Here is a 6,000-nt window from a genome sequence, read left to right on the forward strand (position 1 = left end):
ATAGCTAAGATCTCCTCTTCAGTTGGAGTGTAGCACTTTTCAGACGACCCCCGGTATGCTCAACTCCAGAATCCCAGGGGTCAGCCTCAGATCTCTCCTAAGGCTCTTTGCCACAAACTCCAAGGGGGACCTTTCTCTCCAGCAGCAGCGCAGAGGATGTTCTTTACATCCTGTCCTGTCTGTACTGGCCCCAGGGCCATGGCATGGGCTATCTCCTGTTTAATCTGCTCAAAAGCCTGCTGCTTTATCACTTGATAAAGGGGGCTTACAATAAGGCTACAGTTTGGAACGTGCATTCTATTCTAAATCCCACTATATCCAGAAAAGATTGTGTCTCTTTCTTATCTGTGGGCAGAGACATGGAAATTATTTTGTTGATCACATGCGTTGGGATGTGATGACGTTTATCTTACCACTTTATACCTGGGAACTGAATTTCCTGGGCAAGTCCTTTCACTTTGCTTCACTTAATAACAAAAACAGCATGCAGAAGGATCTGGATTATTTGCTCTCCTTTCTTAAAAACTTCCTTTGCTGTGTTGCCCCACACAGTGATGTCATCAATGTACTGCAGATGCTCAGGAGCACTGCCCTGTTCCAGTACAGCTTATGGCAAATGGGCTGTGTTTTCATCCCTGGGGCAAATGATTTTAGCAATTCTGAATGCCCCTCCAGGTGAAATCAAACTGTGGCCTACATTCTGTGGCCAAAGGAATGGAAAAGAGGGCATTAGCGGTATCAGTGGTGGCATACCATTTGGCTGCTTTTGACTCCAGTTCATACTGGAGTTCTAGCATGTCCAGTACAGCAGCACCCAGCAGGGGTGTGATTTCATTCAGGCCACAATAGTCCACTGTAAGCCCCCATTCTCTACTGGCTTTATGCACTGGCCATATGGGGCTGTTAAAAGGTGAGTGAGTTTTTTGCTTGTCTCTCACTGGCTCTCTAGTTGACAAATCAAGTTATGAATGGGCAGCAAGGAATCTCTGTTGGTGCGATACTGCCACCTGTGCACTGTTTTTGTGGCAATTGGTACCTGTTGCTCTTTTATTTGTAGCAAGCTTACAACAGATGGATCTTCTGACAGGCTAGACAAGACATCTGCTTAATGTTGTTTGTGTCTACAGCAGCTACAAAGGCCAATCAATACCCCTCGGAATCCTTGAAATGCCCCCTTCTGAGGTAATTGATACCAAGTATACATGGAGCTGCTGGGCCAGTCACAATGGGGTGCTTTTGCCAGTCTTTAACAGTGAGGCTTATTTCAGTCTTCAATACAGTCAATTCTTGAGAGCCCCCAGTCACTCAAGAAATATGAATTGATTCTGTCCCTTCATGACTCGAGGGCATTAGAACGCACTATGCACCAGTGTCCACCAGTGCCTTATATTTCTGTGGTTCTGATGTGCCGGGCCATTGAATCCACACAGTCCAATAAACTCTATTATCCCTTCCCCCCCCGGCCCTCCGACTGAGGGCAGGGTCCCTCTATTCATTAGCTGTAGTAACTGGAGCAACTGCACTGGTGGTTGATCTGTTTTGTAATTCTCTCACCTGTGCTCATAGTACAGGAGTGGGTTTGTTATGCCACTTCTTCATGTCTTCTCCATGGTCATGTAGGTAATGCCACAAGGCAATACACAGAGTAGTCTTACTATGGTTATTTGCTTGAGTAGGAAGCCGTTTGCCTTTAATATCTGAGATTTTTGATAATACAGGTGAGGAGGAGGGTTCATCACCTTTAATTAGTTTGATCAGCTCCTTCAATAGACTCCTTTGATCAACCTGATCTTCATCAGGTGTTTCAGATACTAGCACGGGTTTGTCATGGTTAATCAATAGAGACAATTCCTCCTCCGCTTTATCTAATCAGTCTGTTACTTTTGAGATGGTTGAAATGAAAGTGTGAGATGGAGGTAGCTTTTGTTCAAAGTTTTGAAGCATAATAATCAGTTCAAAAACTGGGGGTCTTCTCTGTTGGTCCTCGTATCTGTCAAAAGTTGCTGCTAGGATACCAGCGTGCCTTTCTGGTGCTGTTCTTGTGAGTTTCCGCCATATATCAGGTGTACTTCTCACTCTCTCAGGATCATGGTCTTGGTGTGGATCGTTAGGAACAAACATGGAGTCATGCAACATTTCCACCATGGCTGTTTCCTTCTAATACTGGATACTTTTTTCATCTCAGGCTTCTTTGAAGGGATGTCTTTCCTTCACAGCTAATAACACTTGTTCCCAGAGGGTGGCAGCCCCATCCAAACATCTACTAATCCCTCTGTCAATAGCTGAGTCTCTGACAATGTCTCCTAGTTGACAAGTTCTGTTACCATCTAGAGGTACACTTCTGGCCCTGTTGTCCCAACAGCGAAGAAATCAAGTGACAGGGGAACAGTAGACCCGTGGGCCCCCTGGCCCCAGAAATGGGAAGGGAAAAACTGAAGGGTAGGGAGACGGGAGCTGGGCTCAAAAACAGAACAGCGGCAATGATTTAAGGAAGAAAACTTAATTTTACTAACTATGATATTGGAATGCAAGATAACACAATATAATACAATCTAATTGAAATTGGGGCTAATAAATCAAATAAAACAAGAGAGTTTCCAAAACTGAGAGGCCTACACTGAACTGAAGGTGCACAGCTTGGAAGCCCACCCACACACTCTGCCAGGAAGCGTGCGAGAGAGAGCTTGAGTCCAAGAGCAAGATCCTGTGATTTCCTCCTGTGACTTTTTTTCTTCTTTGACAGTGAAGTGTCCTGGGATATGTAGTTCTTCTTCTCTTCTGAGAACAGGTATCCAGAAAGTTGTCAGTCCACGGAACTGGAGTATTAGTTCTTTAATTATTCGTGCTTTATGATGTTATGATGTGGAATACCCATAGCAAAATTACAAAACCATGACAAATAGTCTCACTTGGGTGCTGTGTAAACTCCTGTCTTGTGTCTTGGATTTCAGTCATCTTCAGAGGTTGACAAATAGTGGTAACAGTGACTTCCTTCTCCTCACTCTCCTCTCCATGTCTCTTAGTTTTTTTCTGTTGCCTTTCTCAATGATGGTGGTTTTGAGGAGGGCCCCTCACCTGGATCTTCTTCTATCTCTTCTGCTTCTCTTCTTTCCGTTCTAGATGAAAGGACCCCCATTTCCATTTCTGCCCTTCCACAGGGGCAACTGACATTGATACTGGTGTCTCCTGTGGTTGATCAGATTTGACTTGGAGACTTGCCCCTTTGGCTTGAACTTCAGCTCAGAAACTCTCTCTCTCTCCAGAATAGTATTATATAGGGCATGGTAAGCACAAGCCAAGCCCCAGATAAGTCATACTTCCTTAGATCTATCTAAGCCTCACCATCCCTGACTCAAACACTAGCTTAGTTTCTCAGGATCCCACAGGTGCTCAAGAGTGAAATCCCATGACATTGTGGGTCTCCACACTTCTAAGATTTTTCCTAAACCTCTCCATATTCCTTGCCAGTCAACATTCTCTGGTTTTGGGAAGGCTTCTTCCGCATAACGTCAATGGAGAAGAATACATTCAGAGAGACTGATATCATGCACACGAACACGATCACTAACTCAGCATTCAAAAAATGCATAAAGAACTGAGAAGAGAACCAGGAAACCTGTCTGAACATCTTGTTGTTTTATAAAATTAGCTATTCCATCTGGGATGTAACTGTCAATATTCAAATCGTACAAAATTGCACATAGGTACCAGGCAGGTGTCTCCATCAGTGCCCCTTACTTGGTTATATATATACACAACTCCACAACAGGAAATGATGAACTTAATAAGAAACCTATAAGTTCCAAGAAACACAATAGCCTTTAATAATTTATACAGCGCTCCTAATATAAAGAACAGATTCATAGCTGGCAGTGCTAAAAAGGAAAAAAAAAAAAAAAAAAAAAAAAAAAAAGAACAAAAACATTTGGTACAGTGTCCAGAGTCTGGCAGACTGCCTAGCCTACAATCTAATCTATGAAGGTCAAAGCTAGCTACCAGTGCTCTGCAAGTCTCCAGCCTAAAGAATTTTATTTTTTTTCTGGTAATGGTAAAAGCTTCAGATTGCCCACATCCTCCACCAAAAACTGTCACAGAGTTATTTAGATCAATTTATGTCCATGACAGGGACAGCAGATCTTCAGGCCCACCAGCCCAAAAGAAAAGAAAGGGGAAAGGGGGAGGGTAGGGAGATAGGAGTTGAGCCCCCCCCCCCCCCCCCCCCCAAAAAAAAAAAAAAAAAAAAACAGCAGCAAAGATCTAAGGAGGAAACTTAATTTTACTAAATACAATATTTGAATGAAAGATAACACAATATAATACAATATAATCAGAACTGAGGCTAGTAAATCAAATAAAATGAGAGAGCAAATGTCTGAATCCAAAAGCCTTACTTTGAACTGAAGGCGCATGGCTGGGGAGGACACCCCCATGCTGCCTGGTGGTGTGTGGGAGAGAAATACTGTGACTTCCTCCTTGACTTATTTTCCCCTCTGAACACAAAGTCATCTGAGGTATGTAGTTCTTCTCTTCTGAGAACCAGGTATCTGGAAAGCTGTCAGTCCATGGAACTGGAGTCCACAGAACATTTTAATTCCCCATGATTTGTATGATGTTATGATATGGAATATCAATAACAAGAATCATAAAACCATGACACAAGGATTGAAAATTTTTTTTGGTTGATACTAATGCAGTACAGCTCTGCAGGTACTTGGTACTGTTCCTTTGAAATTGAAATGGTTAGACCTAAAGGTAACTTCTAGCGACTCCAACCTTTCTCATTCTGCTGATCATACCCTAGAAGTTTAAGAAAATTCAAAATGATAGAAAGGAATGAATCTCTGAATATAATTATTTTTTTGGAATACAGAATCTATAAAATCAAAGTTACCACAAGTTCTAGATTTTCTGATCATGATTTTGATCAAGTAGCTGTCACAAATACAACTGTTTGAAAATCAATTAAGAGGGAAATAGAAGAGAATTTCTATTAGCTAAGAAAACAAATTAATACAGTCAAGAAGCCAATAATGAAAGTAGTATGGCATTCAGGCCTGCAACATATTAGCTTCTAGAGAATATACTTTTCCATTTAATGCTAAATGTTTCTCCAAGAATAATGATTGAATTAATTCAATATTTTTAGCATGAAACTTGTCTACCCACAAGCACCTGAAACAAATTTAGACTCCTGGATTCCTGTATGCATAATATGATATGGCTGATGTGGCCCTTCTCAATTTACTCGGTTTTTGATACAGTAGCAGTTAGCTGTTTTCATTTCCTTCTGTGAAGCACCGCATGGCCTTTGCCAGATTTTTTCACTGCCTGGCAATTTTGAAAGTAGGACTTCTAAGCCTAGGTAATTGAGACAGGTGTCTTTTTCATATAAACTTGTCTGTGCTGAAAAATGTGATATTTGATCCTGTAGAGAAAACAGAAAAAGATGCGTATGATTCCTTAAAATCCAAGGAAACATTCCCTCCTTGATTTTTCACATATTTGGATGCATGTGGTTATCAGGAATTCATCAGGTATTCATGACTTACCTTATGGTGGCATCATTTCAGGTGCTTAGGCTGGTTAAGTCATTGCTTCCTCTTCTCTTTCTTCAGGCTCAGAAAGCGGCTATCACCTTTTCTTGATGCTGCAATTGCCTGATAAATAACACCATATTCTGTCTCAAGCTTGACCTTTTAAGGAAGTGATTCTAACTTATGCTGTGCTGTAGCACCTCCTCTCAAAGTCTTTTCAATGAATCAGGAAGTTCAGGCATCTCTCCTCCCACTCCCAGCTCAGTCTGTTCATCTTCATAACTGGCAAGCTTGATCCTTGGGAAAATATTCCCTGTTACAGCCATGAGCAATGTGTACTCCAAAAATATACAAGGAGTGGGATAAACAGGAGGTGTACTTACGGAAGCTGCTTCAGCCCCCACTTGGTAATAGCTAAAGGGTACCACCCGACACCGAAGTGTGTTCACTATCCCTTGCACATACT

General features: G+C 41.9%; 1 long non-coding RNA gene across 1 annotated transcript in view; it reads right to left on the reverse strand.

Moving 5' to 3' along the window:
• Positions 1-5,662, reverse strand: part of LOC149919744 (uncharacterized) — a 28,036-nt gene extending 22,374 nt beyond the window's left edge. The window contains exon 1 of the long non-coding RNA XR_016463688.1: positions 5,550-5,662. This is a non-coding gene — a long non-coding RNA (uncharacterized LOC149919744). The remainder of the gene's footprint in view (positions 1-5,549) is intronic.
• Between the last annotated feature and the right edge of the window lie 338 nt (positions 5,663-6,000).

The sequence above is a fragment of the Phasianus colchicus genome, chromosome 1 (genome assembly GCF_987193195.1).
Source record: "Phasianus colchicus chromosome 1, bPhaCol1.hap1.1, whole genome shotgun sequence".
Classification (NCBI taxonomy): Eukaryota; Metazoa; Chordata; class Aves; order Galliformes; family Phasianidae; genus Phasianus; species Phasianus colchicus.